Source organism: Delphinapterus leucas, chromosome 7 (assembly GCF_059928025.1).
Source record: "Delphinapterus leucas isolate spDelLeu-1000000601 "Yukka" chromosome 7, BTC_Dleu_Yukka2, whole genome shotgun sequence".
Classification (NCBI taxonomy): domain Eukaryota; kingdom Metazoa; phylum Chordata; class Mammalia; order Artiodactyla; family Monodontidae; genus Delphinapterus; species Delphinapterus leucas.
Window position 1 is genome coordinate 13,465,025 of NC_143135.1, and position 14,338 is coordinate 13,479,362.

The 14,338-nt window shown below is 39.7% G+C and overlaps 1 protein-coding gene across 2 annotated transcripts in view; it reads left to right on the plus strand.

The window, feature by feature from the left end:
- The window catches only part of CKAP5 (cytoskeleton associated protein 5), a 113,810-nt gene that overhangs the window by 8,201 nt on the left and 91,271 nt on the right, over nucleotides 1-14,338 (plus strand). Inside the window, exon 2 of one of the 2 annotated variants that reach the window (XM_089914098.1) lies at nucleotides 5,273-5,384. The exons of the other annotated variant lie outside the window; for it this stretch is intronic. The gene's annotated coding sequence lies outside the window, so the exon portion shown is untranslated. The remainder of the gene's footprint in view (nucleotides 1-5,272; nucleotides 5,385-14,338) is intronic. 2 annotated transcript variants of the gene reach the window in all.

A 14,338-nucleotide genomic window follows, 5' to 3' on the forward strand; every position in this document is an offset into this window, starting at 1 on the left:
TCATGAGAAAAAAATTTTACACAAGTTTTTAAAGTTTGTTCACTCAGGCAATGGCAAGCAAAGATACTCCTTAACAATATACTATATAACGTATTACTTAAAATTTTAACAGACAGCTTAATTTTAGCAGCAGAGTTTTAACTGCAATAAATTTGAGTACCTTAGTATTTTGAACACTGTCCTAGGTTTTGGGGAGGCAATTAAAAATAATAAACATTTAACAGTGTCTTAGGTTATTGTTAAAAATCTTGATGAGGAACGAAAACTTTTCTTCATATTGGAGCAAAGCCATACTCTTTTATGCTCCTTTGACTTAATGGAGTCTCATTCATTCATTCAACAAATATTGAGATTGATGCCTACCGTGTGTTAAACATTGTTCTAGATTCTGGGAATACACTAGTGAACCAGAAAAAGACAAAGCCCCTGAGCTAAGGGAGTTTGACAGTTTTATCTCTCAAACAATTTGCTGTAGCAAATTGTAGTTTCTATATAATCCCTCTGGCTAGCTCTAGTCCTTGAACAAAATAAATGCTCAAATACTTTTACCAGCATTAGTTAACATTTATTGAATATTCACTAGGTGCCACGTTTTATCTTTTTTTATTCTCACAACTTTTTACAGATGAGGAAACTGAGTCTTAGAAAGGTTATGCAGCTTGCTCAAAATCATACAACTGATAGAACCTCAGTTTGAACCCAAGTTAGTGTGTCTTCAGGGCCTTTGCTCGTAACCTCTGGTTGTTCTATGTGAAGTAATGAGATCTGTTAGGGAGAATTCAGGATCATTTTCTGGGTAGAATCTCCCCTCACCCCCTCCTTTTTTAAACTTCTGTCACAGACATAATGAAATATGAACCATAGGCATGGTGGGTTTTAGAGGGAAGGTGGAGCAGTTCAAAATACAGTATTTACCATATGGGAGATGGACAGCTGTGACATTGGGAGGGGGACTAAGTGGGGGCATAAAATTGAGATCTGGATCTCATTATGATTGATGGATTCCTGGTGATCAATGTTGGAGAGGTTTGAGATTTTTTTAAAAATTTTAATTAATTTTAAATGCATATTACCTGTAGAGTTCAGAATATGTTACTTAGCTTTTTTCTGTCAGGGCAGTTGCCTTGACTACTTGTTTATCTCAAACACATTAAACTTATTCTTTTTTTTAATTAATTAATTTTATTTATTTTTGGCTGTGTTAGGTCTTCGTTGCTGCGCGTGGGCTTTCTCTATTTGTGGTGAACGGGGGGCTACTCTTCGTTGCGGTGTGCGGGCTTCTCATGGCGGTGGCTTCTCTCGTTGTGGAGTACCGGCTCTAGGCGCGCAGGCTTCAGTAGTTGTGGCACATGGGCTCAGTAGTTGTGGTGCACAGGCTTAGTTGCTCCGTAGCATGTGGGATCTTCCCGGAGTAGGGCTCGAAGCTGTGTACCGTGCATTGGCAGGCGGACTCCCAACCACTGCGCCACCAGGGAAGTCCTAAACTTAATTTCTTTTTGGCCTTTGTGTTTGTTCTCTCTGCCTGGGACTTCCCACCTGCTCTACCCCTACCTCAAGCCTGTCTTTGTATATAGGCTTCACTCAGTTTGCAACTCAAAGGTCATGTCCTTAAAGAGGCGTTTTCTAAGCTCCAATTAGAGTAGCCCTCTTGGTCATGTTTACCTCACTTTCTTTTTTTTTTTTAAACTTCATAGCGTTTATTGCTATATGATAGGCCATTTATTGTTTCCTTGTATATTGTCTGATTTCCTCACAGAAATGAAAGCAGAGCAGGGGAGCATAGGTTTTTGGGGTTTTTTTTTTTTCATCTGTGAGGTTACCTCAATGACTCAAGCAGTGCTTGGGTCAAATAAGGTGGTCAGAAAATATTTGCTGAACAAAGTTGGCCAAAACTGGCATAGTTTTCTCCATGTAATGAAGTGATAAAGACAATATATAACTAACCAGTTGGCTGTGTTACAGTGTCTTTGGATGTGAGCAATATCTTAGCAGATTAATTTGGAAAGTCTTCAACTAAGAATCATGGAAAAATGATAGCTTTTTGTTTGTGTTGACTGGCAGAGAAGGCAGATCTGGCTTCCCCCTCCCACTTTTTTTCCCCCCTATTTTTAAAAACTTTCAAATCTGTAGAAGTTTTTAGGGGTACTGGTCAGGTATAGTGGAATGTTCCTGTATTGGAATTTATCTGATGTTTTTCTCATGATTAGACTGGGGTTATGAGTTTTCGGTGGAAGATCACAGAGAGAATGCCATATTCATCACATCAACATGATTTGTGACTGTTGATATTGATTTGATCATATGGCTGAAGTAGTGTTTGTCAGGTTTCTTTACTCTTTAAATACTGTGCTCTTTGGAAGGAAGTAATTATGTACAGCTCACTTACGGAGAGAGGAGTTGTGCTCCCTGTACTTGGGGTGGAATATCTACATAATTTATTTGAATTTCTTCTGCATGGGACATTTGTCTCTCTCTCCCCATTTATTAATTTAATTAGTCAAACATTTATATCAGTATGAACTGAAGGATATTTTATACTTTGAGTTATAGTCCAATACTACTTTATTTTGTTGCTGAAATTGTTCCAGCTTTATCCATTGAGAGTTCTTTCTGTTGACTCCTGTGCCCCTTTAACATTCCCACATCTGTGTGCGTGTGTTTGTGTGTGTGTGTGTGTGTGTGTGTGTGTGCGCGTGCTGTTTTTATTTAATTATATTTGAGCACTTCCCTACTTTCTGGCACTATAAGGTGCTCTAGGCTCATCTTGTATATTTCGTGTCACAGTTCTAGAATTAGCCATTTCTCCAAGAAGCCCTGGCACCTTTTACTGGAGAATGGTAATAAAAACCAAGATCTGGGCAGTAAGTGTTCTCATTGCTACTGGGGTGTCATTTTTTTGGGGCCCTCTCAGCTAACAGAACAAAGAAATATAGATGTATATGCTAACTGGTGTATATAGACACATCTATAGATATTTCTATATGTCACCATCTGTATCTATGTTAAGTTAAATATGAGTTCTTACTGATATCTCCAAGTCTAATCCATTACCCTACAGATCATTCTAGCCTCCTCCCCCTTGTTGATCTGAATTTCCACTTCAACAGTGAGAAACTTGGCTTCCATCATCCATTTACTTAATTGTTCAGTTCCAGTATGCATGTATAGCAATATCTGAATCGTTAATTCACACTCCCATAGGAAACTTTATTAACTAGAAGTACAGTGCTTATACGCAGTTCCTTTTGCCTTTAGTTTTCAGACTCCCTTCATTTCTGAAGTTACCTAGGTCAATTCTTTTTCCCCACCCACTTCAGTGAGGTGGTTTCACACATTTGTAAGATAGTTAGATTCTCTTGTCACAAGTCTGCATTCTTTTATGGGATCCCCAATCTCCTAAGTGACTTTTTAAAATTAGCATGCATTAAAGTTTACTCTTTATGTTGTAAACTTCTGTAGGTTTTGACATTCATAATGTTATTTATCCACCATTACAGTATCGTAAAGAATAGTTTCACTGCCCTAAAAATCTCCTGTAATTCACCTATTCATTCTTCTCTCCCTTGCCCACCCCCTTGCAACCACTAATCTTTTTACTGTCTCCATAGTTTTTTCCTCTTCCAGAATGTAATATAATTGGATCATACACTATGTACCCTTTTCAGACTGGCTTCTTTCACTTAGGAGTATCTATGTAAGGTTCTTCCATGTCTTTTCTTGGCTTGATAGCTCATTTCTTTTTTATTGCTGAATAAGATTTCATTGTATGGATGTACCACAGTTTGTTTATCCATTCACCTAATTGAAGGATATGTAGGTCATTTCTAGTTTTTGACAATTATGAACAAAGCTGCTATAAACATTTTTGTGTGTGTGGACATAAATTTTTAGTTCCACTGGGTAAATACCTACAAGTGTGATTGCTGGATCATATGGTGAGACAATGTTCAGCTTTGTAAGAAACTGCCAAACTCTCTTCAAAAGTGGCTGTACCATTTTGTATTCCCACCAGCAGTGAATGAGGGTTCTTTTTGCTTCACATCTTGTCAGCATTTAGTTTCATCAGTGTTTTTGGATTTTAGCCATTCTAGTAGTGTGAGGTATCCCACTTTTTTTCGTTTTTTTTAAGAGAGATTTCCTGAATCTTTTTCAGAAATCTGACTTCTTTTCAGCTAGGTTATTTAGAAAGCTTCTGAGACTTAGGGTTTTTTTTTTTTTTAAGAATTTATTTATTATTTATTTTTGGCTGTGTTAGGTCTTCATTGCTACACACGGGCTTTCTCTAGTGGCGGCGAGCGGGGGCTCCCCTTCGTTGCAGTGCGCAGGCTTCTCATCGCTGTGGATTCTCTTGTCGCGTAGCACAGGCTCTAGGCACGCAGGCTTTAGTAGTTGTGGCATGCGGGCTCAGTAGTTGTGGCTCGTGGGCTCTAGAGTGCTGGCTCAGTAGTTGTGGTGCACGGGCTTAGTTGCTCTGTGGCATGTGAGATCTTCCCAGACCAGGGCTCGAACCCGTGTCCCCTGCATTGGCAGGCGGATTCTTAACCACTGTGCCACCAGGGAAGCCCTCCCACTTTTTTTAAATTTTGTTTTTCAAGACATGACTTTTTTGAAGATAAATAATAGGGTTTTGTTTTTTTTTAGAGGAAACTTAAAAAATAACCTTTTTATTTTGTAATAATTTTCAATTTACAGAAAAGTTGCAAAGATATAGAATTCTATATACCTCTCACCCAGTGTCCTCTGTTGTTAACATCTTACATGATACATTTGTCAAAATGAAGAAACCAACATTGATGCATTAGTTTTAACTGAACTCCAGATTTTGTTGGGATAGCTGTAGTTTTCTATTTATATCACCTTTCTGTTTCAGGATCCAATGCAGGGTAATCTGTTGCCTTTACTTGTCATCCCTCTGAGTCTCCTCTGGTCTTTTGACAGTTTCTCAGTCTTTCCTTGTCTTCATGGTCTTGACAATTTTGAGTACTAGTCAGTTATTTTCTGGAATGTTCTTCCTTAGGGTGTGTCTGATTTTTTTTCATTATTAGACAAGGGTTATGTGTTTTTGGAAAGAATGTTACAGAATACTATCATTTCCTATCAGGAAATATGCGCTATCCACATGACATCACTGATGATGTTAACCTTGAACACTTGGTTATGGTAGTGTTTGCCAGGTTAAGTAGTAGTATTTTTCCCTTTCTATACTTATTCTTTTTTTTTTTTAAGTTTTGTTGTTGTTGTTTACTTATTTATTTTTGGTCACACCATGCAGCATGCAGGATCTTAGTTCCCCAACCAGGAATCAAACCTGTGCCCTCTTCAGTGGAAGCACAGAGTCTTAACCGCTGGACCACCAGGGAAGTCCCTATGCCTATTCTTTGGAGGTGAGTGACTGAGTCTAGCCCATCCTCAAAGTGGGTGGGGGGCTTAAATTCTACTTCTTGAAAGGAAGAGTATCTACATAGATTATTTGGAAATTTGTAATGAAGATTTGTCTGTTCTCCCCCATTTATTTTTCTGTCTGACCATTTATCTATATCAGTATGAATATCTGTTTTAAAAACTGATTATTTGTTATTTATTTTTGCTCAAATTGTTGCAGCTTTCAGGTTGGCTCCTCCTGTGTTCCTTTGACATGCTCCTATCCTTTTTTTCTTTTTGAGCATTTCCTTTCTGTACAACAAGATGCTCCAGACCCATCTTATATTTTCCCTGTCCCAGCCCTAGAATCAGCTGTGGTTCCTTTTATGGGACAGTGGTATTTAGAGGCCGAGATCTGGATAGTAGGTGTGCTTATTGCTAGGGTGTCATTTGTTCGTAGGCCCTCTCAGGAAACAGAGGTAGGTATGTATGTATACTAAGTCATTTATATGCATATACATACAGTTGTTTTATATATTTCCATCTGTATTTACATTAAGCTAAACATGAATTCATACAGGTCTCACCAACTTTCAGAGGAAACTTATGTCCCAAACACATGTCCTCTTTGTGGTATGCTTTTTACTGAGGTCTGTCTTCTCTCCCAATAACTCTTTTTGTTTAATTTTTAATAAATTTATTCATTTATTTATTTTTGGCTGCGTTGGATCTTTATTGCTGCGTGTGGGCTTTCTCTAGTTGTGGCAAGCAGGGGCTACTTTTCGTTGCAGTGTGCGGGCTTCTCACTGCGGTGGCTTCTCTTGTTGTGGAGCACGGGCTCTAGGCATACGGGCTTCAGTAGTTGTTGCTCACGGGCTCTAGAGCGCAGGCTCAGTAGTTGTGGCACACGGGCTCAGTTGCTCCGCAGCACGTGGGGTCTTCCTGGACAAGGGCTTGAACCCCTGTCCCCTTCACTGGCAGGTGGATTCTTAACCACTGCGCCACCAGTGAAGTCCCCCATAACTCTTTTTAAGTACCACAGAAAACATTGTTTTCCCTTACTTGGTAACAGCAATTGTTTATTCCTAGAATATGATCTTTGTTCAGAGATGCATTCAAAGTAAATTCTGACTCAGTTGGAATGGCCAGACATTTTTGGCATAGATACGATGTCAGATATGCCTTGGTGACCTCCTGTCTCTTCAGACATAATTTTTATTATTTTATGAAGAGATTAGAAACCTAATTCTTTGATATCTTGATTATATTTCTTAGAGGTTATTTTTAAATTTTTTAAAAATAAATTTATTTATTTATTTATTTTTGGCTGCACTGGGTCTTTGTTGCTGCACGCAGGCTTTCTCTAGTTGCGGCAAGCGGGGGCTCCTCCTTGCGGTGCGCGGGCTTCTCATTGCGATGGCTTCTCTTGTTGCAGAGCACGGGCTCTAGGTGCATGGGCTTCAGTAGTTGTGGCACACGGGCTCAATAGTTGTGCCTCGCGGGCTCTAGAGCTCAGGTTCAATAGTTGTGGCGCACAGCCTTAATTGCTCTGTGGCATGTGGGGTCTTCCCGGACCAGGGATTGAACCCATGTCCCCTGCATTGGCAGGCGATTCTTTTTTTTTTTTTTTTTTTTTTTTTTTGCTGTACGCGGGTCTCTCACTGTTGTGGCCTCCCAGGCTCCGGCCGTGCAGGCTCAGCGGCCATGGCTCACGGGCCCAGCCGCTCCGCGGCATGTGGGATCTTACCGGACCGGGGCACGAACCCGCCTCCCCTGCATCAGCAGGCGGACTCTCAACCACTGTGCCACCAGGGAAGCCCCTGGCAGGCAATTCTTAACCACTGTGCCACCAGGGAAGTCCTTTAGAGGTTGTTAATTAAAGCGACTTAAATTCTTTCTATAAAGATGAGAAAAAAGTTGAGTAGTCTCAAGTATTTCTTGAAATAAAATTCATTCATTTAATGCAGTTGCCTTTTTTCTTTTTTCAAGCATAAGACTTAAAAGTAGTGTTTTATTTATCTGCAAGTTAAATACCAGGAAATAAACCAAAAAAGTATTTTCTGCAGTCTAAATTTTATTGACTTCCTTCAAGTAGATCCTACTCCCTCTTTATGCACAGTTTCACTCTGCTTGGTTCTTTCTTTCTTTCTTTCTTTTTCTCTTTCTTTCTTTCTTTCCCTCTCTCTCTCTGTCTCTTTCTCTCTTTCTTTCTCTTTCCTTCCTTCCTTCTTTCCTTCCTTCCTTCCTTCCTTCCTTCCTTCCTTCCTTTCATTTTTGGCTGCATTGGGTCTTCGTTGCTGTGTGCAGGCTTTCTCTGGTTGCGGCGTGTGGAATTCTCATTGTGGTGGCTTCTCTTGTTGCGGAGCACAGGCTCTAGGCTCGCGGGCTTCAGTAGTTGCAGCACGCAGGCTCGTTAGTTGTGGCACATGGGCTTAGTTGCTCCGCAGCACGTGGGATCTTCCCGGACCAGGGCTCGAACCCATGTCCCCTGCATTGGCAGGCGGATTCTTAACCACTGTGCAACCAGGGAAGTCCCCCTGCTTGGGTCTTTAAATCAAGAGCTAAAATTAGGCAGCACTGCTCTAAGCTAAAGTGTTAGTTTGATCACAAAGTTTGAGGAAGCAAAGCTACAAAACGTAAAACATTAAAATTCAAAAAAGCCATATTGGAACCATTTGGTTTTGATGCAAGAGTCCCTCATACCTCTTTGGCAGTACATCTTGAGGGTTTTGCTACATTGATTGCTCAAATGGATTATCCTGAAAAGTTTAAATAATTATCAGTCTACTTTGTTTAAGAAGACTGGGAGGCTTATGTATTTTCTTAGATTTATTTTACATGGAAAAAAGTTACATAAAATAATTGATGTTGGGACTTCCCTGGTGACGCAGTGGTTTAGAGCCCGCCTGTCGATGCAGGGAACGCAGTTTCGTGCCCCGGTCCGGGAAGATCCCATATGGCGTGGAGCGGCTGGGCCCGTGAGCCATGGCCGCTGAGCCCGCGCGTCCGGAGCCTGTGCTTCGCAACGGGAGAGGCCACAACGGTGAGAGGCCTGCATATTGCAAAAAATAATAATAATAATAATTGGTGTTTCAGGGGTAAACCTCTGATACCTGGCAAACTTGGCTGTCTAGAACATTTCTTTCTCTAATTTGTTTTGCTGTTTTACTTCTTTTATGTATTTATTTGCAGTGTTTTTTTTAAATCATTTCATGTCCTTATTCACTTAAAATATGAAGTCTCTCATTTTTAGATTTTAGGAATTTTTTTCAGTACTCTAATTACACACTTTTCTTCTGGTCCTTTTTCTTATGTGATAACATTCCTTTTAAAAAAGAAAGTCTCATGAAAAACCCCTAGTCTAGAACTAGCATGAGTTCTTCATTTGGGAGTAAAGACCAGATCCCAGATCCCATATCAGAAATCTCTGGGCAGTAAGGGAAAACAGTTTTTTTATGCTTTAGAGGACTGCCCACTTATTTTGAGCTATGTTTAATATGGGGGATTCCTCCAAACAAAATATGGACAGTCCCCTTGAGTATTATAAAATGACATTTACTTGTTTAACTAGTAGTAAATTTGCTTTCTATAGGATAAAAAGGAATAGATTGCTTATACACCCAATGAAATGGTTTGTTTTAGATCAGAGTAGACTTGCCTTACTTGGTCCCAAGAGCTCTAAGCTAACTTAGGCCTTTCTTGAACCAGAGGACTGAAATGTGGGTTTGGTTAAGTCTGAAGTCTTTCTAAAATCTCTAGATAACTCTGGGATGATGCTTATAATAATAACACAAGGATAGCCACTGTTTCTTGAGTGCTTGATGTTTCTGTGCCATCTGTTAGTACTACTTCCTTGCATAAAGTCACTGGCTTTGTATGATCTGGCCCTTTTCAGTCTGCCCTTTCTCTCAACTGCTGTTTTGGCCACATGAGTTGCAGTTCTGTTCTTTATCTTGCCTAGCTCTTTCAGGCTTTTCACACACATGCCTGAAACATTCTCTTATTAAATCTAGTCATTATGCCTATGCCTGGCTAATCCGTATTAATTTCCTTTAGTTCTCAGCCTAAATATCACTTTCTCAAGGAGACCTTCCCTGACCCTCCAGTCCAGATTAAGTGCCTCTGTTACACCCTCATAGTATTGCCCCTGGGCTACTGTATTTCACTTCCCATACTCAGTAAGTAGATAAGTGCCTAATACAGAATAGTGTCAGATCATGAGATGCTACTCTGTATTAGGTACTTAGCTACATACTAAGTGTACCTGTGGGACAGGGGGATAATATGGGTATTTGCGGGGATTCTTAACAGGTATAAAGCAGAAATCTCATTTTCACTTCAACAGTTCACCATTACAGTTAGTTGAATCACCTTAGGCAAGTTAGTTAACCTCTATGCCTCAGTTTTCTTGTCTGTAAAATGGGGCTAATATCAATCTCAGAGTTATGAGAATTAAATGAGTTAGTATATGTGAAGTGCTTAGAATAGTGCCTGGCACATAATGAATGCTCCAGAAGTGTGTATTAAATAAGGAACCACATGAAGATGGTACTGTTACGACGGATAATGAAACTGAGGCTCAGCTAGTGTGTGACAAAGCAAGCTTTAGAACTCAGATCTAACTCCAGCGCCCAACACGACAATTTAGATTGAATTTAATTTTGACTGGAGTGCTCTGTAATAAGATTTATTACAAGCAACTGTTCTGCCATGACTTTACCAAATGATTCTAAAATTAAAATTTCCCTCTTTTAATGGATTTTATAATCAAAAAATAGGTACTAAAAAAAAGTGAGAAAAATCTTATAAATTTTTTGAAATCTGTTACTTAATAATTTTTCACTTTGAAAGTGGGTTTACTTTAGAATTCCATTAAATATATCATGTTTCCCTTTCACATTTGAAATACGCATTCAACATACAATATTTTATTTATAAACTCAAAGAACACATTTATTGTATATTTAAGACTTCTATGATTTGATGAAATTGTGCTATTTTAGGAATTATGTGTTAGAGGACGAAGCACTCTGCTGGATGCTGGGGTAATAAGATTCAGGGGGCTTCCCTGGTGGTTCAGTGGTGAAGAAGCCTCCTGCCAATGCAGGGGACACGGGTTCGAGCCCTGGTCTGGGAAGATCTCACATGCCATGGAGCAACTAAGCCCATGCGCCACAACTACTGAGCTTGTGCTCTAGAGCCCATGAGCCACAGCTGCTGCCACAACAACTGAAGCCCATGTGCCTAGAGCCCGTGCTCCACAATGAAGAGTAGGCCCCTGCTCGCCACAACTAGGGAAAGTCCGTGTGTAGTGACGAAGACAAAATGCAGCCAAAAATAAAAAAATAAATTTATTAAAAAAAAAAAAGATTCAGATCTTTCTTTCAAAGGAGATATGGTGTCGAAAAAATGTTAAGGGGAAGAATTGAGGCTTATGGGATGAGTATAGACAGATCCATCCTCAAGGTGCCAGGCTGGAATTATAAAGTTTTAGAGCTTTTAAAAACATTATGATAGAAAATATTGAAACTTGTTGTTTAAAAAAGAAAAAAGAGGGCTTCCCTGGTGGCGCAGTGGTTGAGAGTCCGCCTGCCGATGCAGGGGACACGGGTTCGTGCCCCGGTCTAGGAGGATCCCACATGCCGCGGAGCGGCTGGGCCCGTGAGCCATGGCCGCTGAGCCTGCGCGTCCGGAGCCTGTGCTCCGCAACGAGAGAGGCCACAGCAGTACTGAAAAAAAAAAAAAAAAAGAAAAAAGACATGGCTAGGTATTAAAGTGAGAAGTAAAAATTCTTTAGCTAGTCCCTTTAGCTACTCTTTTAAAGTGATCATAGTTAAGTTTTCTATGGATCCATCCAGAAAAGTTTTATGTGCTTTCAAACATGTACAACGTTGTATTAGTTTTCTATGACTGCTGAAACAAATGACCACAAATTTGGTGGCTTAAAACAACAGTAATTTTTTCTCTCACATTTCTGGAGTCCAGAGCCCAAAATTTAGGGTGAGTAGGAGTTTAGGATTAAAATATACACACTACTGTATATATAAAAGAGATAACCAACAACGACCTACTGCACAGGGAACTACACTCAGTATCTTGTAATAACCTATAATGGAAAAGAATCTTAAAATACACACATATATGTGTGTGTGTGTATCTGAATCACTTTGCTGCACGCCTGAAACTACCACAACATTGTAAATCAACAATATTTCAATAAGAATTTTTTTTAAAATTTAGGGTGAGTCTTACTGGAGGCTAATATTGAGGTAAAGCCATGCTTCTCCAGAGGCCCTGGGGAAGCACCGCTTCCTTGTCTCTTCAGCTTCTGGCATCTCTTGGTATCCCTTGGCTTGTGTTGCATCACTCCAGCCTCTTCTGATCTTGCTCTTCTCCATCTTCACATCGCCTTCTCGCCTGTGTGTGTCAAATTTCCCTCTGTTACCCTCTTATAAGGATACATGTGATTGCATTCAGGGCTCACCCAGATAATCCAGGATGATCTCCCCATCTCAATATCCTTAATTTAATCACATCTGCAAAGACCCTTTTTCCACATAAAACATTTAAAGTTTTCAGGGATTACAGCCCAATATCTTTGGGGGTCATTATCAGCCTACCACCAGTGTGTATGACCCTCTTTTTTATTTTTACTAAACACAAAAAAAGGAATTAGACTTCATAGGCTATCTCCAAATTTCTTTTTAAAACTTAATAATAGATTTCTTCCGCATCAGTATTTAAATATCTCCTTTAGTCTTCTTTGTCTTTTTTTTTCTTTAAATACCTATAGAGCATTTTATTGAATAGACAAGTATCTCACTTTTTTTTTAAATTGCAGCTTAAAAAAAAAAGCATGTAACAAAATAATTACTATCGTAATCATTTTAAATTAACTACATTCACATTGTGGTGAAACACATCTCAAAAACTTTTTCATCTTGCAAATCTGATACACTATACCCATTAAACAACTTTCCTTTTCCTCCTTCCCCCAGCCCCTAATAACCACCATTCTACTTTCTGTTGCTAATTTAATAGTTTAGATACCTCATGTAAGTGGAATCGTATAATATTTGTCTTTTTGTGACTTGCTTATTTCACTTAGCATGATATCCTCAAAGTTTATCCATATTGTAGCATGTAACCGAATTTCCTTCCTTTTTAAGACTACTGTTCCATTGTATGTATTTACCACATTTTGCTTATCCATTCATTCATTCTTCTGTGGACATTTGGGTTGCTTCTGCTGCTTTGAACATGGATGTACAAATCTGAGCCCCAGCTTTCAACTCTTTTGGATATATATACACACACACTCATACATACACTTAGAAGTGGAATTGCTGGATCATATGGTAATATGGTATTCTATTTTTACTGTTTTTGAGGTTACTCCATACTGTTTTCCATAGCAGTTGCACCATTTTTACAATCCCACCAACAGTGTACAAGTGTTGCAATTTCTCTACATTCTTGCCAACGTTTGTTATTTTCTGTTTTTTTTTTAAATTGGTTTGTTTATTTGATAGTAACCATTCTAATGGGTGTGAGGGATATCTCATTGTGGTTTTGACTTGCGTTGCTCTGATGATTAGTGATGTTGAGCATCTTTTCCTATGATTGTTGGCCATTTGTATATCATCTTTGTAGAAACGTCTATTCAAGTCTTTTGCCCATTTTTAATTGGGTTATTTGGAGTTTTGTTGCTTTGGGAATTCTTTTTTTTAACATCTTTATTGCAGTATAATTGTTTTACATGTTGTGTTAGTTTCTGCTGTATAACAAAGTGAATCAACTATATGCATACGTATATCCCCATATCCCCTCCCTCTTGTGTCTCCCTCCCACCCTCCTTATCCCACCCCTCTAGGTGGTTGCAAAGCACCGAGCTGATCTCCCTGTGCCGTGCAGCTGCTTCCCACTAGCTATCTATTTTACATTTGGTAGTGTGTATATGGTCAGTGCTAGGCTCTCACTTTGTCCCAGCTTACCCTTCCCCCTCCCCATGGCCTCAAGTCTGTTCTCTACGTTTGTGTCTTTATTCCTGTCCTGCCCCTAGGTTCATCAGACCATTTTTCTTTTAAGATTCTATATATATGTGTTAGCATACGGTATTTGTTTTTCTCTTTCTGACTTAACTTCACTCTGTATGACAGACTCTAGGTCCATCCACCTCACTACAAATAACAATTTCGTTTCTTTTTATGGCTGAGTAATATCCCATTGTATATATGTGCCACATCTTCCCCCCCCCAATTTATTTATTTATTTTTGGCTGTGTTGGGTCTTCGTTTCGGTGTGCGGGCTTTCTCCAGTTGCGGTGAGCGGGGGCCACTCTTATCGCAGTGCGCGGACCAATCTTCATTGCGGTGCACGGGCCTCTCACTGTCAGCCTCTCCCATTGTGGAGCACAGGCTCCAGACGCGGAGGCTCAGTAGTTGTGGCTCACGGGCTTAGTTGCTCCATGGCATGTGGGATCTTCCCAGACCAGGGCTCGAACCCGTGTCCCCTGCATTGGCAGGCAGATTCTTAACCACTGTGCCACCAGGGAAGCCCCGCCACATCTTCTTTATCCATTCATCTGTCGATGGACACTTAAGTTGCTTCCATGTTCTGGCTATTGTAAATAATGCTGCAGTGAACATTGTGGTACATGACTCTTTTTGAATTATGGTTTTCTCAGGGTATTTGCCCAGTAGTGGGTTTGCTGGGTCATATGGTAGTTCTATTTTTAGTTTTTTAAGGAACCTCCATACTGTTCTCTGTAGTGGCTGTATCAATTTACATTCCCACCAACAGTGCGGGAGGGTTCTGTTGTGGGAGTTCTTGATATTCTCTGGATATTAACCCCTTATCAGATAAATGATTTATAAATATTTTCTTCCCTTCTGTAGGTTATCTTTTTACTCTGTTTATTGTGTCCTTTGATACACAAAAGTTTTTAAGTTTGATATAGTCCCCATTGTCCTGTTAA